The sequence below is a fragment of the Sapajus apella genome, unplaced genomic scaffold, assembly GCF_009761245.1.
Source record: "Sapajus apella isolate SASKATOON/1434 unplaced genomic scaffold, GSC_monkey_1.0 scaffold4, whole genome shotgun sequence".
NCBI lineage: Eukaryota > Metazoa > Chordata > Mammalia > Primates > Cebidae > Sapajus > Sapajus apella.
In genome coordinates, this window is record NW_022436944.1 from 7,011,880 (window position 1) to 7,039,537 (window position 27,658).

Sequence of the window (27,658 nt, forward strand, 5' to 3'; positions counted from 1 at the left end):
AGAAAGAAAGAAAGAAAGAAAGAAAGAAAGAAAGAAAGAAAGAAAGAGGCCATCTATTAATAGATAAAGAGAAGGACCTTATTTGCTAAGTATGGTAAGTGCTTCTAAAAGGCAAAAATGAAAAAAAAATTCCAAAGAGAGACTATGAAACAGATTTATGGTTTTTTTTAATTAGATTGTGAGACTGGAAACCTGGTGCAGGTGTTCCCTGCTCAGGAACCTAATTCTAATTCACTTCAGCTGCCATCATCTTCTGCCGTTTCCTTCATTCAGTATCACATCAACATCCATTTAAGATGCATTACAATTTTTGATGACCACTTTTTAAGTTAGCATTCAGTTCTGTTGATAGAATTGAGAAACTCAAAATTAGGGTGTCTTCAACAATGTAATTTGTTTAGCTCACACATAAAAAGCCAGACTTAAAGCTGCTATTCTCTGCAAAAGTATCAGGACCCAGCCCTCTTCCCTTATTTTTTTTGACATCACTGAGGTACTGTCCTTGTCCACATGATCCACAATAAAGCAGAGTGGGTGGAAGGGATAGGAGAAATTGTTCATTTATTCTGTTCACATTCAGTTGACAGGAACATTGTCACATGAATATGGATACTGCAAGAAGGCTGAGAACTCAAAGCAGGATTTCTCACTATTTATTCCCTCTTCAGTATATATCACACATATGTATGAGACTCAGCAGCGGCTGTATGCAAATTTTAAAAATTCCTCATTATAGGCTTGGACAGATTTTTCAATTCTTTTTACTCCACGTCCTTTTTGATTAATATTAAAATCTCAATCATCTCCCCTTACTCTCCACCCTAGCCATGTAATGAACATTGCTTACTCAGGCAATAGCTGGTGCAATTGCATTCCAACAATTGCTGTGACATTTAAACTATTAGAACTATATCTAGGCTGCATTGATGGGATGCTTTTAGGTGATTTATTACACAAGAAGTAGATTTCCTTCCACACAAAACCTTCATAAAACAACATAATGATCATTTCATTGCCAAAGAACTTGAGCGATGATTTTCTCCATCTGTAAAACTTATATTAAACAACCTGAGTCATGTTATTTTTAAATTGCAAATGGTAATTAAATGATCCAGTTACAAATAGTATAAATCACTCATTATCTTATTTTCCTTCTTGGATCTGTAACTGTTCTTGTGACAAATATCCTTCAACATCAGCCTACAATGTAGGATGTGGTAAAAACACAAATTCAGTGCAACAAATATTAACAACACTTACCATATGATGGGCTATGTGTGTGGTGGTTAGGAAAAGCCCACTGCAAAGCATTTAAACTGAAATTTGAATAAGGAGAAATAGCTAATCAAATTCAGGTAATAAGGGCAATTCATCCATGGCAACATTTCATCAAATGTCTGGAGGAAAGAATCTGGCCCCCTCGTGTTCATTATGTAAATATCACAGAGAATAAGAGAAGAGCAAGTCATGAAGTTGGAGACAGAGTCTCCAGCTGTATCATGCAAGAATTTCAGGGATTTTATCTGAAGATCAATTGGAAGCCATTGGAGAGTATCAGGTAGGGGACTAAAATAAGTAAATGTTTTTTGAAGAAATCATTCTGTCTCTCATGAGAAGAGAACATAGGGTACTAAAAACAAAACCTGAGGATGGTGAACAGGCAAAAGTGCATGTGGATAAAGTAATTTAAATGCAACTGGAATAATCCAAGCAAGAGGCCAGAGACTGACCATGCCTTAAACTAGAATACAGAAAATGTGAATGGATCTGAAACTATTTAACAAGCAGAATTGTCATGACTTGCGTAGGAGAAACAAAAAGATGAAAAAAAAGAGAAGTTAATGCAGTTACTCTGTGCAATAGTATTCTAGCTGACTTTTCTTCTGATTCTGATTCTTTTCATGCCTCCAAAATGTCTACAGTAAACAATATTACTGGAAAAGCTAATCTAATCAAAATGTGAAGTTTGTTTTATATTATATTATACAATTGCAATAATATAAATAATACACAGAAAATAATCCTTCAGGTGCCAATGGTTTGACAAGACTACAGGTAGTTTTTTTTCTTCCCTCTTTGGTGGGCTTTGCAGGTTTTTTCTGCAATTTATCCTTCATTTATCTAATCATTTATTCAACAAATATTTACTGAACACCTACACTCTGCCAATCTCTCTGCTAAGGACTGGGGGTGTAGCAATAAAAACTGACAACAGCTCCTGCCTTCACTAAGTTTACATTCTGGTGGTAGTGACAGACATCAGAAAATAAACAAGGTAAACAAGTGAAATACACAGCATGCTAAATGGTTAGCAAATTCATTTTGATTCTATTTTTAATTGCCAAAATAAACTTTCGGTACAAATAAGAACAACAGGAAGCAGAAATAGAACAAACAGATAAAGTTCAAACAAGATGGTCTCAAATGCCATCTCCTCATCTCTTCTTTGTCCTTACCACCCAACGATAAAGCTTCTATCCCCACTCCTTGAGCTGAAAGTACTTTACCTTTAACGGTATATAGCACTTATCTGGTTATCTTAGAGTTGCTGAACATATTTTTGTTTCTCTTTTCCAGCCTGGAGTTACGAATAGACAATGTTTGAAAATAGTGGTAGGGAGACAGCCATTGTTCTTACATTTTAACATGAAGTAATTTCTTACAATTTAATATGAAGTTAATACACCACAAATGAACTTTATTTTTCCCCTACAGATTCTTAAAGTATGAGCAATATGCATTTATGACTAATTAGGAAATGTCTATTACAAATCCTATTTCTCAAAGAATGCCACATTTGTAACTTTCTATCTCGAAAATATGCTTTTATAAACATCACATTTTTAACCATCATCTTTTGAGCCTCACAAACCTAATGATAACATGCATCTGACTGCTTGCACATTTTAGTTGGGAGATATTTCCAGAATGGACAGAATTTATTCACACACATGGTCCACAAATAAGAAGTCACTCTGCCACCCATTGGCAATCAGTCACATCACAACCTCTGCAGCTAACAGAGTTGAGAATTGTTTATTTAAGGCTGTGAACAGTGAAAAACAGATGTCAGAAAAGATTATCGCAGCCCTGCTAAACTTTTCCAATGATTTGGAAAGTTTTAGGTGAATTATCTCATGGTTAAAGGATCCACGTGTATTTTGCCTGTTTTCTATTTTATGCTGAGAAAATGAAGCTTCTATCCTAACTACAAATTAATGTTGTTTTTTTAAGGGTAGAATGAATGTGTTCATTTAATATTCATGATCCTTTTGGTAATGCATCTTAAAAATTAGTAGCATGCATGACATTGTGTTTTTAATGAAAGGATTTGAACATTCCTTATAATGTTCAACAACTAAGTCTATTTTATAAACTTAGTGAAAATAATTCACCAAGTACAGTGTGATTAGCTCTTTGCTGCAAAGGGTACTCACAAATCCTGATGCTACAGAAATTATGACTTGGGGGTAAGCTATTTCAAACCTCAATAACTTTGTTCCCTTTGGATTATGGTGGGAATATAGTTTATTGATTTTTCTCAAAACATCTAGTGCTTTTCAATGAGGCAAAAGTTTCAAGTATCTTTATGCAGTAATTTCAAAATTCTCCTCAAACTGTAAACAAATATTTTATTTCCTGTACAATGACTATGAAGCAATACATATTATAATGCAGATCAGGCTCCTCATGACAGCAAAAAAGAAATGTAATTATAGATAAAAATCATCATCCAAAGAAATACCTTTCCCCGAGAGTCAGCAGCATGCTTTTATAGCACATGGTATTTAACCCTGCTTTGTACAGAACATGCACTTTTAAAAAAACATAAATCCATACAACATAAAGGCAGATTGAAATAAATAGGGTACACATCATCTAAGTGCAAAGTTTTTACAAAAGAATAATCATAATGATTTTACTAATTAAAATTAAAAACAAAGCCAAAATAATAGAAAATGTGTTATACATTTGTCAAAGAATGCATAAAATTGTTTTTAAACGGCAAAGAAATGAGCTATTATAGAGTTTTGAGTATAGATTTTTAAATCACATCTTGAATTAATAAATAATACAATAGTATAGTTAATAACTCAACATATATAAATATTTCTCAGATATCCTGAAACACATTACCCTATAAACAGGAGCTAACTGGAGACTGAGATTATGGGCAATTTTTATTTTTTTCTTTTTATACTTTTTGGTAACTTGGATAAAAATTACTTTTCTAAACAGCATAATTTTTAAGATATCAACAATATATCAAATCACTTACATTATTTCTCTGCTGATCAGACTTTTTATTTTTGTTTTTTTCTGAGGCAGAGTCTCACTCAGTCATCCAGGATGGAGAACAGTGACACGATCCTGGCTTACTACAGCCTCAACCTTGAGGGCTCAAACAATTCTTCCACCTCAGCCTCCCAAGCAACTAGGATCACAGGTATGCACCACCATGTCTGGCTAATTTTTTATTTTATTTGTTATGGACACAGGGTCTTCCTATGTTTCTCAGGGTAGTCTTGAACTCCTGGGCTGAAGAAATCCTCCTGACTTCACCTTTCAAAGTGCAGGAATTATACGCGTGAGCCACCACACCCAGGCCAGAATTTTCTTTATAAAAAATACAAACCACTCTTACCTTCAGCTGAATTAGCATAAATTTCAAATTATTGGTGTCCACCTAAATGTAATTTTCTTCTTTATATAAGCACATATTTATTCCTTATAAATATGAAAATAATAAGATATCTTTTACCATGCATTCATTTCATGCCAGACAAAATGTTAATTATTTTTAATAATCCCAGAAATCCTCTGAAGTAGTACGATTCTTATTTTACAACAAACAAACTGGAGCCCAGTTAAATGTTTTCCCTAGAGTTGCACAGCTCAGAAGTCATGATTTCAGCCCTTGACTAAAGAACACTAATCCTGTGCTCTTCTAACTATATTTCACAGCAATATACAGAGCTAGGTGTTACAGAGATTTCAAATAAGTAGAAAACATCTGCAGTACCCCAAACAATTTCACAATCTGGTTAGAGAGAAGATATAATATCTGTAAATGACTGTTTACAAATGATTGATTATCGTATTGCTCATATCATTTGTCATGCACTGTACTAAATACTTTACATAGATTGTCTCCTTTATTTCCAGAGCTGACATCTGACAAGTTTCTGCATGAATCCCACATCCCAGGGAAGTGTTCCTTAGCCTCCTAATATACACCAGCTCCCTGTGTCGTGTGCTCATTGTAACTGACTCTCTTCTTCCGGTTTTCAGTTTTATATTTATTGGATGAAAGACTTCATGAGGGCAATGAAGACTGGCTTTTCTTGTTCCCACTTCCCAACAAAGTGTTGGACACACTAAAATAGCACTGGACAGAGAAAAAATTAAAATTTATATTTATATTTGTCTCTTGAGTCACTCAAAAAATCCAGAGGAATGTTTCTACTCATAATCTACAGTAAAGCATCTAAAAATTATCTCCTCTCTCTCTCTCTCTCAATATCTCACTTATAGTATAGCTGACACTAAAATCTCTTTCTTCTTCCTCTCGTAACTTTCTAAAATTCTTTCAACTCTGTATCTTTCTTTCTTTTTTCTTTTCTTTTTTTTTTCTGTATCTTTCTTTATCCTCCATCCTCTTTCACGCTTCACACGTCTCAGGTTTCAAATTTGGCTCCTTTCAATTTATTGACTCTATTAATTATTCTAATTACTCTCAACAAAGTTTCAGAGACAGCACTGAAAAACACAGAATGAACAGAGGAGATAGATATATCTTGCATATCAATCTAAAGAGTGTTCGTTCCCCCGTTGTACGGTGGTAAGGTGTTAAAGGTTTACGAGAAATGGCATGAAAGCAGTATTCAATGAAGGGTAAGTGGGTGATATTCTGCAGAATAAATTGCAGGAAAGGAAAGAAATTTGAAGGCAAAAGATTTGTTGTAAGGCCACTGTATGAACCTAAGATTCAAGTAATGAGTACTTGGGGTGGAGGCAGTAAGAATTGAAAAAAAAATGCATGGATAAAAACAGTAATTATAAAAGAATGAAATTTAAAAGAATTTCTAGCTAATTGACTATTCCAATTAGCTGATGGGAAGGAAAGAATCAAAGATGATTTCACTTACAAGCCTGGCTAAATATAAGAATGACTCAAAGATAGAGGGAGTCCAATATTACAATCTCCATCTAGCTTTGACTTTGGAAACATATTCATTATTATGCTTACCAAAAATAATTAAGTATAATTCAATACACATATAATGCCTTGTTGTATATAAATGTCCTGCTATATTAATGCATTTTCATTAGTGCTGGATTACTAACAAAGCACATAATAACAGTGCAGTAGAAAAAAATACATTTATCCCAAAGTAAAGGAAGAAAGTAAGAAAAAAAAACTAATAAAATGGTTAGGCTTTCACTTGCAACTGTATTTGCTAAGGTGAGAAAAAACAAAATTATAATATTATGTATCAATCTTACAAGCAGTTCCAATGCATTTGCTGTCCACAGCACAATAAAATGGCATTACTGGGTACAATATAATCACTATCTTTAATCCAAAAAGGAAGTCATATTTGCCCTGAGGCAGAATTTTATTTTGAAAGAAACCCTTAAAATACCAGCTATCCCAAGCTTGTAGGTAGGACAAGCTCCAAAGAGATTGCTTCATACTCTTAATTTGTATGGTGATATCTGTAAATAAAGGAATATGTGTAGGGTTTAAAAACACGCATATTGGTGAAAAGGCCATATTGATTTATATTATTCTTAGGTATAAGTCTATGTTCGCTAAGCAAATTTTTAAAAATCTGACATCTTAAGAGAGAGAACATGCTATAGTGAATGACTTCACAATGTGCCACTTGACTGGGTTGAACTACAACTCCCAGAAGACCCTTCTCTGTATGTTTTCTGTTAGAGTGGACCAACCACAGAGAGATTCTCATGTGATATTTGGAGGGAGGAATTGAACCAGCACTCGTTTTGTTGCTCATATATCTTACCTATCTTCTGGCTATGATGTTGGCATAGGATGGCTACCAGGCCTACAACTGCTCCACCTTCTCCCAGTTCTCTTTCAGCATCACCAACTACTGGGCCAGATCTCTGTGTTTAGCTCCATGACATCGAGCTCTTTGACTTCTGCAGGACATCAGTGCCATCAAAGTCAGAGGCAATAAGAACTGACACTTCAGTCAGTCCTCTTGGACTTCAGTTTGTGTGTTCCAGTTCATTCCCACTCTCTCCCAATGTATATCCACCTCCCTTTCCCAAGTGAACAAGCATCAGATCAGATATGAAGGCAAACAGCAGTAAAGAGACTGCCTTACCAGGTTCCACAGTTGCACTAGGTATACTCCATATGTGTCTATGTTTGTTTAACCTAGTGGTTCTGCTTGCCTGATTCAACATTTACTGATTATGTATATACTGTCCAACACTGCTAACATGAGTATACAATCTAATAATTTATTCATCTAACAGAATTTAGAAACTATGAGTTAAATACTACTCTAAGCATTGGGAATGTTACTGGAAAGGGGTCTGGATCCACACCCCAAAAGAGGGTTCTTGGATCTTGCACAAGAAAGAATTTGGGACAAGTCCATAGAGCAAAGTGAAAGCAAGTTTGTTAAGGAATAAAGAATGGCTATTCCATGGGCAATAGGGCTGCTTGTTGCCCATTTTCTTGTTTATTTATCAATCCTATACTAAACAAGGGGTGGATTATTTATACCTCCCCTTTTTAGACCATACAGGGTAAATTCCTGATGCTGCCATGGCATTTATAAACTGTCATGCCACTGGTGGAGGTGTGGCAGTGAGGATGACCAGAGGTCACTCTCATTGCCATCTTGGTTTTGGTGAGTTTTAGCCAGCTTCTTTACCTGTTTTATCAGCAAGGGCTTTGTGGCTTGTATCTCCTGCTGACCCCCTATCTCATCCTGTGACTTAGAGTGCCTAGCCATCTGTGAATGCATCCCACAAGGTTGCAGCCTTATTTTGACTAACCCCTATTCAACATGGAGTTGCTCTGGTTTAAATGTTTCTGACAGGTACACTGGGGATACAGCAACTAACAAGACAGATGTCCCTTCCCTCATGGAGCTTACATACTAATACGGAAAATAAAACTAAACAAATTAACATATACATAAGCAAGCATAAAACGTTTTACATAGTGTATTAGTTTTTTATTGCCTCAGTTACAAACTTAGTGGCCTAAAACAAGACAAATTTATGTTACATTTCTGGAGGTCAGAAATCCAAAGATATTGTCAGGGCTTTGTTACTTCTGGAGGCTCTAAGGGGAAATCTGTTTTCTGATTTTTTGCCGCTTCTGGAGACCACCTGCATTCCTTGATTTGTACCCCTTCCTTCCTCTTCATAGTATGTGAGTCTGACCTCTGCTTCTGTCCTTGTATCTTCTGTCCCTGATCCTCCTGCCTGCCTCTTATCACAACCCTTGCAATTACATTAAGCCCACTCAGAATTGTTTCCAATTAGATAATCCAAGGTAATCTCCCCATGTCAAGATACTTAATCATATCTGCAAAATTCCTTTCACTGTGTAACATCTACTTACAGGTTCCTTCAATTAGAACATGGACACTTGGGTGGGATGGTGCAGTGAGGGGTGACAGGAGACAGGTACATTATTCAGCCTATTGTATTAGTTAGGGTTCTCTAGAGAGACAGAACCAATGGAATATATATGTGTGTGTGTGTGTGTGTGTGTGTGTGTGTGTGTGTGTGTGTGTGTGTGTGTATATGTATGTATGTATATAAAGGGGACTTTATTATTAACTCACACAATCACAAGTTCCTACAATAGGCCATCTGCAGGCTGAGGGAGCAAGGAGAGCCAATCCAAGTTCCAAAACTGAAGAACCTGGAGTCTGATGTTTAAGGGCAGGAAGCATCCAACATGAAAGAAAGATGTGGACTGGGAGATTAGGCCAGTCTCTTTTCACATTTTTCTGGCTACTTATATTCTAGCAGTACTGGAAGCTGATTAGATTGTGCCCAACCAGGTTAAGGGTGGTCTGCCTTTCCCAGCCCACTGACTTGAATGTTAAATCTCCTTTGGCAGCACCCTCACAGACACACCCAGGATCAATACTTTATATCCTTCAATCCAATCAAGTTGACACTCCGTATTAACCATTACATCTATCATAGATAATAATTTGTATTTTGAAGAAAATAAGATGAAGAGACATAAGTGTTCTTTTATAGAGTGTGATCAGTAATATCCTCTCTTAAATAATTTTTTTTCAAGCAGAAACCTGAATGATAAGAAAAATGCTATTCTAATCTAAATAGAAAGACTAGAAAATGTTAAGGCCCTGAGGGGGAAAGTTGGATAAATTCAATAAAAAGAAAAGTCACTTTAGATAGAACACACCAAGCAAGATGGATATGTGATACGAGCAGACCTAAAGAAGTATTCCCGAGGCTGGATCCTATAAGGCCGTGTGCTAAGCAAGTTGGGCTTTATTCAAGGTATAATGGGAGCCCAAAGAGGTGTAGTGTTGTAGGTGAGTTAGACAGGAAGATAAATTATCTGATGTACTTTTTAAGAAGTTCACTCTGGCAAAAAACAAAAAAGCTAAAGAGGATTGAGTAGTACAGTTATTACCTATTCCCTTACTCTTACGTTCCTCATCATCCCATCATTATTTGAGAGTTTTTTACTTGATCATTTATTTTCTAGTGAGGTCCATGGACCACTAAGCACTGATATTACCTGGGAACACATTAGATATACAGAACATATATCTAATGTGTTTGTTATTATACATAATATACATATTATTATATATAATACACATTGTATATTGCATATATTCATACATATGATGATTCATACATATAAGTTTGTGAAGCACAGTTTTAAGAAACATTGAAGTAGTCTTAGGAAACAGTAACTTGACCTAGGGTAGGGGATTGTGAAAAGTACTCATATTCAGGATATATTCTGGAAGTAGAAGCTAATAAAAATTGCAGCTGGATTGATTGTAGGTAAGAAGTGGAGGAAAGAAATCTACAAGGAAAACGTGTAAATTTGGGGCCTGAGTAATTGGAGCTGGTGGTGCTACTTACTGAGAGTGAGAAGATTGAGACAACAGTAGGTTTGTTTTGTTTTGTGTTTGCTATTTTGGGATGCCTATTAGACATCAAAGCGGCAAGGTAAGTCATTCAGTTAGTCATGTTAGTATCTGAGCTACCCCTAAAATATGTAGAACCCCAGTAAAGTGTTTCCCTTGTTTCCAGTGACTCATGAAAGTTAACAATGAGTAATAAGCCTATGAACACTTAACAACCAAAAAAAGGCAAGCAAGCAGAAAATTTCCCAGAACTCTTTGCCTATGAAGAACCAAGGTTATCAACATCTGAAACTATCCAGTCTAATAGGGCAAATGACTGGCTTAATTTAGGGGCATTCCGATGTTTCCATATCCTTCTTTTTCTTTCTTTCTTTCTTTTTTTTTTGAAACGGAGTTTCACTCTTGTTACCCAGGCTGGAGTGCAATGGTGCGATCTCGGCTCAGGGTAACCTCTGCATCCTGCGTTCAAACAATTCTTCTGCCTCGGCCTCCCTATTAGCTGGGACTACAGGCGTGCGCCACCATGCACAGCTAATTTTTTTGTACTTTTAGTGGAGACGAGGTTTCACCATGTTGACCAGGATGATCTTGATCTCTTGACCTTGTGATCCACCCGCCTCAGCCTCCCAAAGTGCTGGGATTACAGGCGTGAGCCACCGCACCCAGCCAGATGTTTCCATATCCTATATAACACATACCATGCAAATAAGGTAATATTGACTTCTCTCTGCAGGTCATTTATAATTCCACTGATTTATTCTGCATATTTTGTGTCTACTGATCACCATAAAGTTCTGAGGTAAGGTTGAAACAGGGGATGTAAATTTGGAAGACATGAGGTTATGGTTGGAATTTAAAGTCATGGGCTATTGGAAACCATCACTTGGTGAGAAAACAGAAATGAGAAAAGAAACGAGAATGATCCCAGGAACACTCCATCGTGTGAGGCAGTAGTGTGGAATAAGACCCTTCAAAAGAATTTGAAATAAAGTGGCTAATTCAGTCATTTGGTAGCCCAGAGAAGAGAAGAAAATATTCTAAAAAGGGGAAAATGGTCAACCATGTCAAATGCTGTTAACAGGTCGAGTAAAATGAAGACAAAAGTTTTACCTTTGAATTTGGAAAAATGAAGGTTGCTAGTGATCTCCACAAAGTGAATCTCAGAAGAGAAAAATGACTGAATTGGACTGATTGCCAATTAGTCACTAAGCAAAGCCTTTATTACTGTGGCACTCTATGAGAGAACTCTTGTCCAATGCAAAGATGGAGAGGATTCTGCAGTGAGGCGTTGAAACTAATGTGACACAAACACTTGAGGGTTTTATCTTATGTCATCAAACCCTGGAGAAGAATTGCATGGATGATGAAAGAATTACAGGAATAGTACAGATATCTGCATAGCAGTTTGCTAACTGACTAGTTAGTAAACAGAAGGAACTTAGGGAAATAATTTTGTCTGAACTTTTGTGTAATACTGTCAAGTTTCTTACTGAAAACGTGATTACCTTTTTTTAATGAAAATTTAAAATGAAATCTTTTTTTAAATATAGATTCTGCTTTTTAGGAGAAAACATGACATTCACAACCCTAAAGCTTTTTCTTTTTACACTTTTCTATTATCTCTGATTTTCGTGGCATTATAAAGAGGAAACCGTATCTGGAGTGGGTTAAAGAGAAAGTAAGAGTTATACAAGTGTAGAGAGCAAATATGTGTATCCCTTCTTCAAAGAGTTTTGCCAGGAAAGGAAGCAGAGAAATGAAGTGGTAAATGGAAGAGAATATAAGATCAAAGAAAAGTTGTTGATAAGATGGGATATATTGCAGTCTTCTTTTTCATAAAGACAATGACTCAATAACAAAGGAAAACTTGTTGATAGAGGAGAAAGAAGGAAAATGGCAGGAGCCAAGTACTTAAGTTCATGAGAAAGAATAGGATATAGCAAATAAGTGAAGGTTTTGGCTTTGGATGGTGTAAGGGCAGTTCAATTATAAGTTCAATTATAAGTCATATTTCTCATTAACTAAAGTATTGACATTCTGTTTTTGTACCCTGGTCTCTTGTGAGTTTTCCTAGCAGAACACAACATGCTGAGTTTGAGAACTTCAAGACACTGACAAGATTTGGCTTCTATGGCTGACAGCATCAAACTGAACTGCAGCAAATCTACTGAGAACAAGCCATTTTTAGAGGACCTGATTGGGAGGCCAGCCGACTTTCTCCTAATGACACAACTTCTTCCATCTCTGTGAGAGCTTTCTTTCAAAACTTTTCAAAGAACAGCTTATAAATTCATTACACTTTAGATCTCAGCTCATGCATATTTTTCAATAAATCTACCTTTAGGAAAAAATAATTATATACAATGTTTAATTGAAACACTGAATCCACTAACATGAAAGCAGCTATTTTTCTCCACTCATACTTGCTGAGTGAGAATTCTGTAAGGACTAGCAAATTAAAATCAGATAATAAAGAATACAACGAGATGGCTTTGTGGATTCATGAAACAGCACACAAAATGTATTTTTCTACCAAGAGTATTGTTGGATGTAATGTGTAAACCTTTTATTTGGTAGTTGAGTTATAACTTATAAGTCCATTTTTTTGAAAAAAGGAGTTGGATAGATGTAGACTAGAATGTGTTAAGGCATTGCAATGCAAGTCTCTGCTTCAGTGGGAAGCTGAATAGAAATTGTGGGTGGTATTGATGCTGTTGATTATGCAAATCAGAAAAGCACGAGAAGTAAGAGTTGTATCATTTCCGTGATGGATAGAAATGGGCTTAGGGTTGACAGGCAATCTAAAAATTACTATTACCTCTCATTATATCCTTCTGAGCATTTCCGTTTGTGCAGAATGGGATTTTAAACATCTTGATCAAGCAACAGGAATCTGCCTCATCTCCTGACACTGACGATCAGTCAGCAGGGCAATATTGTTGCTCTAGCTGGCATCCTGATGCTGTGATGAAACTGCATGAGGCATTACTCAAGAAGTGGCTTGTGACTGAAAATAGCCAGCAGAAATTTAAAGGTAAGTATCATTTTGCCACTCATGAAATGATCAAAAGCTTCACATAGACATGTGCCTATGAGGGCTGATATAAGATTCACGCTGCTATTCCATTCTCAAGATGGAAGTTTAAACATCTTCAGCCACTTTAGATTCATAAAGTTGTAGGACCTTAGAAACTACCCAGTTTCAAAATGTTCAAATAAGCAAACAGAAGCCCACATTTTAATGCGGCACTCCCAGTACTACGAGCCAAGTGCCAGCTATGGAAATCAGTTGTCACGAGTCACAGACCATTGCTCTCTCTAGTCTATAATTTGAGGGAAAAAAATATGAAAGGTGTTTATTTGACCTGCAGATACAAACTCCTATACTTTTAAAAATAATTTGAACATATTTATTTAAAACTCTTCAGGTTTCCTGGCAATAAAGTAACACCCTTCTGAAGATAGGTTTGAGAAGAGTGATGGTGGTAACAATTCTTTTAGTTTTTCTAAGTTTCCATTTTCTCATCTGTAAATATGGAAAATAATGTCTACCTTCCAGGAGGGATTAAAAAATTAATTGAATTACAATTTTAAAATGTTTAGTTCAGAATTTGACAGCGAGTACTCAATAAATAGTGGTGAATATCATCATCATCATCATCCTCACGGGCAAACACCAAAAAGACATGTTTTATCACATATTTAAAAGTCTGAAAGGAATTTTTAAAAGACATCTATTTATCTCCTTTGTTTTGTTTACCAGAGTTAAGATTCTACTTACCCATCCTGAATCTTCTCTCAAATGATTATTAAAAAGAAGATAACAACACTTCTTAGTGGATTATTATAACCCTGTCAATAATGTTATTTAATTGTTATGGTTATGTATAGCTGTCATATAGCTGTTTTCCTTATGAGATATTTCTGCAGTTCTAAACCACAGCAGCTGACAGCTTCTGGGGACAGTATCTTAATTAAGGATCATTGTGCAGAAATATTTTCTCTGACTAGGAAGTGGGAGAGAGGCTTTAAGGAGGCAAGCAGAAATGTGTTAGGGATGTCCAGAGAGCAAAGGGCCTTTGTGAGGTTACAGGGTTTTCTTTTTGCCTAAGAAAGCTCTCTGATTAGACAGAAGCTGTCACAGGAGCATAAAAGCCACTTTTAGCACCACATGAAGTAATCTTACTTTGTTGTTATTAGACCAGTGAACAATAGTTCTCCCATTGCAGCTGCCAATTATTTAAGAGGAAGCAAAACTCAAGAAAGTTAGAAAAAAATAATATCCATGAAATGATAAAGTTGCACCCAGAAGTGGGTACAACTTGTGGCTAGCTTTGTGGTTCTTCAGTAATACTGGGCTTAGAAACAGACAAAAGAGAGTAAACTCCAATTTTATTTAATTGGAAGTAGATGTCTCAATGTGAGTAAGATAGTTCTTTTCAAATTAACTGTTGCCAGGGACTCAGGGGACAAAAGTCACTATATTTCATCAGTAATGGGTATGGACAACCTAATAAATGAAAGGTAATCCCTTTTAAAGAAATAGGAAATAATCAAACTCAGAAGAAGAGCAAGAGTTCCCCAAAGATCCTAAGCACAGATTAGAAACATAAATGTAACTAAACGATAAGGCTCAAAAAGAAAGAGTTCTGTCGTTGTCCTGTAATATAGGATCACCTGAGAATCCCCATGGGATTTGGATCATGTTTACAATTGACAACTAATTCTAAATAGGTATATATGGCACAAGCTTATTAATAAGAATTTTATTCACTGATGATGTAACAGATAATTACAAAATGCCCAGTGCAGAGCCAGCCCTATGACAGGCACCAGGGTTGCATCAGGGAAAGCTGTACACAATCCTTGACCCGAGAGAGCTTAAGATCCTATGAGGGAAATGGACATTAAGTCATACAACTGTGCCATGAAATATGTAATGAAAGAACTGAAGAGGGGATCTGATTTAGGTTAGAGATGTCATAGAATTTAAGCTCTAATCTGAAAGACTAGTAAGAATTAGCTAATGATGAAGGAAAACAAACATGCCGAGGCAGAATTCTTGAGGTGGAACAGAGTTGGAGTAGCTGAAGAACTGATAGAAAGGCAGTGACTAAGTGTTGACTGAGGCAAGGGAAGAGAAGAAACAGGCATAGCTAGGGATGTCGGCAGAAACAAGATCACACAGACCATGTGAAGAATTTTTAATTTATTCCAAGTTTAACCAAAGTGTCATTGAGCTGTTTTAGGCAGCGGGGGTGAAATCATTAGTTTGCTTTTCAGAAGGAATAACTCGGGACATTTCTATATAGAGCATAACAACGTATATGAGAATATACATACTTACATATAACATACAAAGTTAGTAGGAAACTGCCATGGTCTAGTGAGGCACAGTGGTGACTTAGACTAGACAAGAGATGTGAAAGGAAGTGGATGCATTCAAGACCTATTCTTAAAGAAGCATCTGTAGACCCAGTAATAGACTAGATGTATTAGGTTGGTGCAAAAGTAATTTCAGGTTTGGACTGTCGATTTTAAATCATCATAACTAGGCTCAGACACATCTTTATTAATCAAAATAGAAACCATTACAGTCAACACATTTTTGCCCATGAGAAGTAAGTGTGTTTATTTCCAGAGCAAAAAAATACATGCTTTTCAAACTTTTGGAAACCATTTGCTGCATCCTGCTTGATGTGGAAGCATTTTCTCTGCAAAAAGTTGTCGAGATGCTTGAAGAAGTGGTAGTCGGTTGGAGAGAGGTCAAGTGAATATGGTGGATGAAGCAAGACTTCGTAGCCCAATTTGTTCACTTTTTGAAGTGTTGGTTGTGGCACGTGAGGTCAGGCACTGTCCTGGAGAAGAATTGTGCCTGTTCTGTTGACCAATGCCAGCTGCCGGTATTGCAGTTTTCAGTGCATCTCATCCATTTGCTGAGCATACTTCTCAAATGTAATGGTTCTGTCAGGATTCAGAAAGCTGTAGTGAATCAGACTGGCAGCAGACCTCCAGACAGTGACCGTGACTTTTTTTCTTGGTGCAAGTTTGACTTTGGGAAGTGTTTTGGAGCTTCTTCTCAGTCCAAACACTGAGCTGGTCATTGCCGATTGTCGTATAAAATCCACTTGTCATCACATGTTACAATTTGATCGAGAAATGGCTCATTGTTGTTGCATAGAATAAAAGAAGACAACATTTCAAAAGGACATCTTTTTTCCCCCACTCAGCTCGTGAGGCACCCACTTATCGAGACTTTTCACCTCTCCAATTTGCTTCAAGTGCCAAATAACCATAGAATGGTCAACATTGAGTTCTTTGGCAACTTCCCATGTAGTTGTAAGAAGATCAGTTTTGATGATTGCTCTCAGTTGGTCATTGTCAACTTCTGATGGGTGGCCACTATGCTCCTCATCGTCAAGTCTCTCCTCTCCTTTGCAAAATTTCTTGAACCACCACTACACTGTGCTTTCATTAGCAGTTCCTGGGCCAAAGGCGTGGTTGATGTTGCAAGCTATCTCCGCTGCTTTACAACTCATTTTGAACTCGAATAAGAAAACTGCTCGAATTTGCCTTTCGTCTAACATGATTTCTATAGTCTAAAATAAGCACAAAATAAACAGCAAGTAATAAGTCATTAGCAAGAAAACTAAAGCAAGAAATGCCCATTAAAATGATATATAACATAACCACATTTATTTAAGAATGTATTCCATTATCAAACGGCAAATTCCAACAATGCAAAAACTGCAATTTTAGCACTCACCTAATAGAATGTGTCTAAGAATAAGGTGTCAGAATCTTTTTCTGGTTTCTGGTTGAAATTACAAAGCATAGGAAGCGGCCATTTGCTGAGATGTAAAACATAACAAAGTCACAGAGTTGGAGATGCGTGAGAGGTAAGGAAAGAGAGTAAAAGTTCAGTTGAGGGCAGACTTCATTGTAAACTAAAAGAGGAAATAAGAAGGCTGAAACTGGGTGGTAGCAGAATCTTTGGGGTAGAATAATTTTTTTAAGTATATTTTATGTTTTACATTACCACACAAATACATGTACGTATACACACACATATATATATGTATATACACACACCTTTATATATATTTGTATACTTTTATATATCCTAATGCATATATATATTATAGGTATATCTATTTTGTGTGTATGTGTATAAATATATAGGCACTTTAGATTTTAAACTTTCCACAGAATGTTATATTTTGTAGAGAGAACACAGGTTTATTTAATATTTTGACATATGCGTAAGACACGTCTCACATAAGCTCATAAATGATTACCCTTCAAATTAGTAGTATACAGCAGAATAGATATTTATGGATTTGCTATGGGTATGCTAAACTGAAGCTGTCAATGTTTATTTATAGACCGTAACATTTAAAGTTAAAATTTTATTTTCTATTTTGTTTTAAGGTCATTGGATAAGTGAAAGCAGCCAGACACAAAGGAGCGTATACTGTATGATTCAATTTATGTAAAACTCTAGAAAATGCAAACTAATCCATAAGGATGAAATGCAAATCAGTGATTGCCTGGGACTGGGCATGGAGGGTGGGAGGGCTGCAAAGGGCCAGATGAAACTTTTGAAGCGAATGGAAATAATCAGTATCTGTATTGTGGTGGTAGTTTCCCCATAAACAACCATCAAAAGTTACCAAATTGTACAATTTAAATGAATATCACTTATTAAACACAAATTATGCCTCAATACAGTTGACTGAACAATAAATATAAGTCACAAGAAATGTTGATCATCATGCACAGAATATAAATGAAACCAATCAAGTGCTAGAAGAAAGGTTTCTAGCTAAAGATCAAGTTCAATTCTATTCAACTATCTGAAATGCAAAAATATGATTTTTACCAGCACAAATTAAAATAAAACTAGCATCTTAAAGAGGGCCATAGAACCAAGATGTCCTCTAAGACAAAATTAAAATCTGTGTTGTGATAAACCAGACACTGAGGGGAATAAAACAAAGAGATGCAGGCAAGTTAGAGGTGCCCGTCTCTTTATATAGAAAATGAAATGGGCTATTGCATGCAGGGTTGTCAGGAATATTATAGTTACTGATGGTTCAACCTGAAAATTTTATGGAATCAGATGTTAAAATTTCTCAAAACTCTTAATGGAACCAGCATAAAGGGTGCTGGCTGAGTATTTTCCTTGTACTTCATAAAATCTACCGTCCCACATCAGAATTTTAGAGTCCACATTATAGTTAATTATGCCTACAGAATGTTGGCACATGCATGAGGGTCATAGAGAAGCCCTTTATGTCTCACATAAAACACTATCACAGGATTACAACACACTACCACACTCATTACAATTTACTACAAGCCTGACAAAATAATTAAATTCACTGGATTAAAACTAAATTATTTTCTTCATTTAACTAGTACAGCCTGCTTTACAAACTCAAAGTTCACTTATGGCTATATTTCTTTATTGTCTTCCAATCAATTACTAAACACCTCATACACCAATAGCTGTAAGTCTAGTATCTTTCACTTGCATTTTCTCTCTCCTTCTAAATCACTCAAAGAAAAAAAAAAAGGTAGAGTAATCCTGCATCGGGGAGTGTGCAATAGAGTTCCTGTGAGTCTACTACAGCCTTTGTTTCTTGCTGCCATCCAGTGTCACACCACAGTGGAACTGGCACCTGTGTGTTGCTAGTCCAGCTCGCTGCATAAATACAAAATTTTAAGAGACAGTGAGTCTCTCTCAGGCTTGGCCTGTCTTTGGAGACAACACCCTTAGGTTCAGGCATTGCTCCCCAAAGCTCAAGCCTAGGCCATGGTGACAGAGTGAAATGGACAAAGTCCATTTCAGACATGAAATTAGCCATGTATCCCACCAAAAGCTGTCACTTTCATTCACTGCACAACTTTGTTTGGGGCCTAGAGGCATCCGCTTATAATCTGTCTCAAGGTAATTTTACTCAAGACAATTTTATTTCAGCAGACATACTTCATTTCTTTGCACCTGAGCCTTGTCCAGGGCAACTTTAATCCAGGCTTAGCAGGTCTTCGTAGCTTCATACCTTGGAAAGTTGAGTCTAGGGCACCGATTTCATCATTTCCAGAAGGTCCAGCAATTTAGAAGAATGACCGCAAAAGCTATTCCAATATCATGAAGCTGCCATAACAAAATACCATAGACTGGATGGCTTAAACCAGGGGCATTTATTTCTGACAGTTCTGGAGGCTGGGAAGTCGTAGATCAAGGTGTTGGTATATTTGGTTCCTTGTGAGGGCTCTCTTCCTTACTTGAAGACCTCTGCCTTCTCACTGTGTCCTCAGATGGTGAAAAGAGCACTCTGCTGTTTCTTCCTCGTCGTATAAGGACACTAATACCAGCATGAGAGTCCTACTCTCATGACTTCATTGAAGCCTAATTACCTCCCAAAGATCTCATCTCCAAATACCATCACATAGGGAGTCAGAGCTTTAATATATGAATTGAGCAGGGAAGTGAGAGAGACACAGTTCAGTCCATAGCACCATCTCCTTTCCAAAGCCTTTGCATACTAGAAATCCCAGGGCAATAATGACCTTGACAAAGACAAAAATATTTGTTGCTAAGCCCTAACACAAGAAAATGGTTATCCACCGTAACAAATGTCGTTGGTGCCCTATCTGTATCCTCTTGGACATCATTATTTCTGGGCACACCTGCTATCTCCCAGCTGCAAGCATTTTGCTGGGGAATTTCTCTGGACATTAGCGTACGCTCTGCCCATACACTGGATAGGCAAAAAGTGCTTAGGAGCTATCCTGCCCTGGGAATACCCTCAACAAATGCTGGATAGGGTTGTTGGATACATAACACAGCTTCCTTGCCCTGCCAAGAAAGGTACTTGAAGGAGTGTTCTACACTGTTTTGCAGAATTCTCCAAAGGATTAGGCTTTGATAATTTGCTTAATAACTCACTTTTCTTGGCTTTCTTCTTTTACTCCCTTCCAAACCTTCCTACCAATGTTTCCTGAGATTATCTCCCAATAAACTCTTTGCACTCAAATCCTTCTCTAAGAGTCTAATTTTAAAGAAAACTGAGACACTCACTTAATAGTTCAGCATAACCAAGAGGGCCAAGGCTGGAGAGCGGTCGGGAAAAATGTCAGAGGCACAATCTCAGAATATGCAGGTCACTTGGGGAAATAACAGCACAGAAACCAAAGCTGGGGAGTTTTAGAGAAGGAAAGCCAGGCAGCTCGTCCACAGACTCTGGTCATAATTGGAGAAGTTAAGAGAATGGCAAAGCACAGAGGAGACACTGGAGGAAAGAATTCATATATAAATGATGCAAGCTGTTAGCACTGTCTCCAGCTACCAGGCAAAAGGAATCCCAAACGAACAGTGCACAGGTTCCTTAATCCTGAATTTGTGTTTTTCAGAGCACTAGTAATGAGACACTTTCACAGCAGGAGGAAATACTGTGGCCATCTGTATCTGTATTGCTTCTACATGTTACCAAAGTATATTCTCTCATATAAGACACTTGAAAATAAATCTTGTCCCTCCAGTAAGATTATATGCTTAAATACATTCTTTATACTAAGCATACTCTAAGGCATTCAATGAAATTAAATCACACATAGAAATATATGATATGTTTAGGTAGATACCTGTGTACATAAGTTAAGCCTCAAGTAAGAATTATCCTGCTTTCTCATGTATAGATGATTATACAGGCTATTTAATCCTCACAGCAATTTTTGTAAGGTGGATCAGAAAAATCTCTCTTTTCACTTTTAGAGTCATATATATATATATGGCGTCTGTGGGTTTGTGCGTGGGTGTGTTGAGTTACTATGCACAAACTGTGTCGTTCAGAATCACTGGAATCACAGCAGAAGACTAGTAGTAAATTCCAGCCTAAATTAAAAGTGCTAATATTCCTTCAGTTAGTACTGGCTTGCAGCAATCCCAAATTTTATACTCTGAAATATACTTCCAACTCAGAATAAAGGTAACATAAAGGTAACCCTATTTTTAGAACTTGAAAATAGAGCAGTTTTTTCCTCTTTTACTCCCTCTACTTTCTCCTGAAAATATTTTTTTTTTTTATTCAGGCAAACACACACAAATTATTCTTTTAAAAAATAATATTCTGGCCGGGTGCAGAGGCTCATGCCTGTAATCCCAGCACTTTGGGAAACCAAGGCTAGTGGATGACCTGAGGTCAGGAGTTCGAGACCAGCCTGGCCAATATGATGAAACCCTGTCTCTGCTAAAAATACAAAAAGCTATCCAGGTGTGGTGGCGGATGCCTATAATCTGAGCTAGTCAGTAGGCTGAGGAAGGAGAATCACTTGAACCCATGAGGCAAAGGTTGCAGTGAGCCAAGATAGCGCCACTGCACTCCAGCCTGGGCAACACAGGGAGACTCTGTCTCAAAAAAATAAAAATAAAAAAATATAATAATATTCTATGGAGTTTTTCTATTCCTGAATATTTCAAATATTAAAAATGCTTGATGTGAATTTGCCACTATCTAGAAGTTATCGCACTGGTAAGTATAAATTTCGGTGATGATTTCATAGGTGCAAAAAGCTTGAGACATCCAAAACCTGAGGAAAGGGCCAGATGAGCTGCTTAAATGATATTTGAACAATTGCTTTATCTCCTAATATGTAATAGTAAGCAATGATTATTATCACAATTTTTCATCACTACCTCATCTTCTAAACCTGATTATATTCTATTGTACTTCAATATTTGTTGATTATTCACTGTAGGAAAAGCAATAAGCCATTTTCTTCACTTTTGAGAAAGAGAGTTATGGAAAGTGATTATACAAATTGTTTGGCTTATAGAAAAATGTGGAGCCAGGCAGAATTTGAGTAATTTAGCCAAGTTATTTAATCTTTCTGTGGTTAGTAAGGTAATAATACTTAATAATACCTGCAAGTTTTTAGTGAGAATTTAAAATAATAATCCCTAAATGCTTAGCATTGGGCCAGACACACTATGTGTTTATTAGCATTTAGTAAAAAACATTTTTAATATAAAACAGTTAACATTCCTAGAAATATCATAAAGTGAAGAAGTAGAATTCAACTAAAAACAATTTTATAATTTTTTTCTCACTCCACCTTTAAACTCCAATACTTAAGCTATTTTGTTGTCTTTTTCATAATATAATGGCCATACCTCAAAATTTTCCAGTCAATATTTAATGATTTTTAAGTTCTTTGATTATATTTAGACACAAAATAATCTCATATCATCAGTACCAAAAATATGTTAAATCCTGTATAATAGCAAACATTCTAATCTTTATTTACAGTTAAACTCTTCCCCTCTTGCAGTTTGCGTTAGTTTCAGCTTGGAAGTCTACAGAAGCAAATTTCTCTACCTGGAGATTAGCCTTCCCACTTCTCAAATATCACTAGTTGTGATTTCTGAACAGAGCTAATCAACTTAAAATGAAATCGTGAGGGTGGATTTAATTCAATATGACTTGTCTTTACAAAAAGAGGGATTTTGGACCTAGAAAACGACACTCACACAGAGAGAATGCTACATGAAAAAAAGCAGACATGGAGTGATGCTTCTACAAGTCAAGGAATGCCAAAGATCACATCAAACCAGCAGAAGCTGAGAGAGGCATGCATCAGATTCTTTCTCACAGCCTCAGAAGGAAGCAAACTTGCTGATACCTTCCTCTTGAACATGTAGGTTCCAGAACGGTAAGACAATACCTTTCTGTTGTTTAAGTCACTCTTTAGTGGCACTTTATTATGGCATACATATGCATAACTTTTGTGTCACATAAAAATTAGTTTGCATATACATGTAGAAACTTATTTATACATATATGTATATTAATATACATATATTACATATATAAAATTAAACAGATTACTTTCAATTCTTTTACAATTTAAATGGTATGAAATGAGAGCTGAGAATTGGGATTTCCCAGGTGATTCTAATATGCAGTAAATACTAGGAGACTTTTCTTTTTAAAAGTAAACTAGAAATGTTGTTTTCTTTTTATTTATTTTTATTTTCCCTTAAATTCCAAGACACGTGTGCTGAATGTCCAGGTTTGTTACTTAGGTATCCATGTGCCATGGTGGTTTGCTGCACCTATCAACTCATCATCTAGGTTTTAAGCCCCGTATGCATTAGGTGTTTGTCCTAATGCTCTCCCTCCCCTTGTACCCCACTCCATGACAGGTCCCGGTGTGTGATGTTCCCCTCCCTGTGTCCATGTGTTCTCATTGTTCAACTCCCACTTATGATTGAGAACATGCAGTGTTTGGTTTTCTGTTCCTGTGTTAGTTTGCTGAGAATGATGGTTTCCAGCTTTATCCATGTCCCTGCAAAGAACACAAACTTATTCTTCGTTATGGCTGCATAGTATTCCATGGTGTATATGTGCCACATTTTCTTTATCCATTCTACCATTGATGGGCATGTGGGTTGGCTACAAGTCTTTGCTATTGTAAATAGTGCTACAATAAACATACGTGTGCATGTGTCTTAATAGTGGGATGATTTATAATCCTTTGAGTACATACTCAGTAATGGGATTGCTGGATTAAATGGTATTTCTGGTTCTACATCTTTGTTTTCTTATTTTACCACAATTTTCACTTATTCAAAGCATTGGCTCATTCAATATTTTTAAATTCCTGTAGTTGTAAGATAAAATAATCTAAAATTCTACAGAAAATTTGTCATTTTCTATTTACCTATCTTTTTTTGTGCCAAGTAAATTTTAAATTTGCTCTCAAGGTAAATGTAATAGTCTTAAATAGGGGTGGCAGATATTAAAGTTTGATGACATAGAAGATTCTCTTACATCTTGGCAATTCAGTAACCCTAAATACTTAAAAGCCTGTGATTAAAAAACTATTAAAAAAAAATCTTGCATTAAGAAATAGCTTAAATTTTCTCTGAAAAGCCAGAGTTAGCTGATCTAAATTAAAAGAACAGAGTTGGTATTTAAAGAAGTAATAGTATTAATGATTTCAAATAACATCTCAGTTGAAAAAATTTCTTTAGCTTTTCCTCAAGCATTTCCTGCTAATGCAGAAACATCTTCTAAATCTAAGTGTGGAAAAGAGCCCAGTCAGGTATGGTTAGGTTCTGGGAAGTCCAGATGTATCTCTCTACTTACAGAACCCTAACTTCAGATTAGGCATTCTAGAAGACTTCTTACTGCGAGGGAATTATACCCACCTTCTCTGAAATAATATTATCTCTTTATTTTTCGTAACTCGACATGTTGTTTTCTTAAGGCAAATAACTAATTTCATACTCCTTTAGACATTCAAGTTGTTTTAAAGTTTCTTGGCCAGAGAGAGGATCACGTTTTTAGTTTTAAAATAAAAGAGTAGCAGATTATTTGTCCCCAAAGAGAAAATTAATTCAGACCACAAAAGAGTTGCACTTCAGTTCAAGGGACTATGTGAACTAATTAGTGTTAGAAGAAAAATTCTTCTTATTATTCACATACCTTTTGTCTTGGTTATTCTAAATAATGACTGCTTTTGTTTAGTACTTAAAAGAAATGAGTTACATTTTTCAGGCACATTTGCCACAGAGAACAGTCATATTACATCTTAGGAATTTCTATATGTTTGAATTAATAACTTTCTCAATTGTAATTTAAATTCCCATCTATCAAAACAAATTACAATTAAAAGCTGGTTTCAATAAATCAGTATGGAATTTAACAGAAGTCCTTCATGCTCTCCTAACAGGCTATCCCAGCACTAAAGCAGTTGTAGTTCTAGAGGTTTTTGCTTTTGCTTTGTTTTTTTCTCTAATATTGCTAGCCCCCAGAAACAAAGAAATTAATACTGGAGAAAGGCATAAAGAAGGTAACAAACTCAAGCAAAAAAAAAATTTGGATAATATTATCTAAAGGACTGTAGCACAGTCTCAGCACAGCACGTAATTTCCAAATAATGTCTCAAATACATAAGGTTTACAAGAGGTTTTATTCTTCTGGAAGCTGCTGGCAATGTTGAAATGTTGTAAAGCCAAGTAATTTTCATGCTAGAAAAGTACTTGAAAAACTCATCTTTTCGATTATGGTATATGAATGAAGATTAATCTTACTTCAAGGATTTCAAGATGACTGCAAACCAGGTACAGTCTGGTGCTTTCTTTATTGCAATCTTGTACACCCTTGGAGAGCACTTCATTTTTGTGGAATGACCTATACTATTTATAATGCTCAACCCAGGATTATACACAGGTCAACTCCAAGTAAGTCAATGGATAAAACAATTGTTACATAGATCAATCACCCAAATATCAGCACTCCCAGATATGACTTAATTTCCTTCATTAAATGGGTCTAATTCTATAGAAAATATTGATTCCCTTGACTCTTCATGTCCAGTTATTCATAACTAGCCCTGCATAAGGCAACAGAATAGAATGATGGTTCTCAGTGTTGGCTGCTTAGAATCACCTGGGGTCCTTAAAAATCCCAATGCTCAGCTCTCACCCCATACCAATTGAATCATATCTGGGAGTGGGTGCCAAGCATCAAGACTTTTTAGTAAACTCCATGTGATCCTAATGTGTAGCACACTTTGGAAACCAATGAAGTAGAATTTTAAAGAAAATTAATGGCAAAAGCACAGTCAAGGGCTAAATGAATAAGGACAAGGTTAGCCTAGCTAAAACCCATGGGCCTGAATATTTGGATATGTTTTCTTTTGAAATGGAGCGTGAACATGCATTAAGAATATGATGCACACGTCTGCCCCTGTACCCCAGGGAGACCTAAGTGCTGATTTACAATTCTACAGGAGTTGACCATAAAATACACACTGCTTGGGCACATATTTGAAAACGAGTCAAAATGCCTACAAAGCATATAGAGGGGATTGATTGGTAAATATAAAAAATGGCCTTGCAGACTTTTAAGTATTAAGTTCAAAAAGTAGCAGCATTCGTTAAGAATAACTGATATTGTTTGCATCTGCACTGTGCTCCCCATGAAAAAGGCATCTTTTGAGACCTTGCACAGCTGCAAAGGCATTCAATAGATTGATTTCCAAATATAACCAGAAGTGATGCTAGTTTTCAGAGAATATTAGGGAGGAAATAGGAAGAGGGGTTGCACCCTGAGAAACATACTTGCCTTTTCGGGGAATTCTTAACTCTCTACAACAAAAGGCAGAGAGTGTTGTATATAACAAGACCGAGTAAACTAAAGAAACAAGTAAACTAATTCACTAACCCATTTGAAGTTGCAGCAGAAAAATTAATTTGACAAATAATGAAGTCATGGAGAATAGAGCTAAAACAATGATTGCATGCAGGAGTCCCATACTGACAGGCTTTTGGGCTAGCATTGCAAATTGGTTTTATAAAGTCTTCAGAATTAATAATTGACCTACTGAATACTGACCTGCACTGAGATGAACAAGCTCTGACTATGCCCCGCGATTAGCATGCCCTAAGACATTTGCTTTTCCGTTTAGTCTTTAGTCAGATAGACAACACAAATGTGTGCCACGTTGTGTGCCATATACCCCATGTCATGTCCTGAGGCCCCTTTACTTTGCTTGTTTATTGGATCATATAAACAACACTTGCTCACCCCCCAAAAACTACATATATTTGATTGTTCCTAGGACAATTTTGGGTCTCATGTACCCCATGAAGTTTACTCAAGAGTTTCTACCTACACCCAAATACTCTGTGGAGGAGCTTTCTGTTTCTCAGAGCCCCAGGGAAGAAGCAGGAAGAGTTATCTTCTACTTTTCAACTCTATCCTTTTATTCAGTCGCTCTTATTCTGTTGACAACTTCCATCTCTATTTGCTTCTCCAGGCGGTCTCAGACGTTGTAGGTGGTGGCTCTGCTAAGGGCGTGCTATGCCCCAGACGCGCATGGGAAGGGCAGGGAAGTGAGTAGGTAAAACATTGATGACTGGGCCAGTGGTGGTACTCCCAAATCCTCAACCATATTAGAATTTATATATTTTGCAGACTTAAAATTTTCTTCTTTTTTATTTCTTTTTTTACCCCATCCTGGATTTCTACTCACTACTTCCCTTGGGGTCAGCTGTTCCACCTCCTTGGTCATGCCACAGTGACACTAGCGCTGTAGCCAAGTACGTTTGTATATCCAATTATTTGTTTTATCATTTATTACATGATGGAGAGTGGCTTAATGTCCTAGGCAACCATAGCTGTCTTCTGTGCAGTCATTTGTTGAAGACAACTATAATTCTAGTTTATTTTCTTCCACTTTATGGTTTACGAACCATAATAAACTTCTGTATCCAAGAGTTTGGCAAAATAAATGCTATTTACTTTTGGTTTTATCTTAAAGTCATCAATTAGTGTTAAATTGACCTGATTTTTCATGCCCTAGTACGTCTTGATCTGTATTTCTTCAGATGGAAAAACCTACTTGTTTATAAAATTTAATGAGTTTAATTATACTAACATATTTTATAGTCAAATTTACCATTTATTTTACTCATCCCACAACTCATCTAACAAAGGTATGTT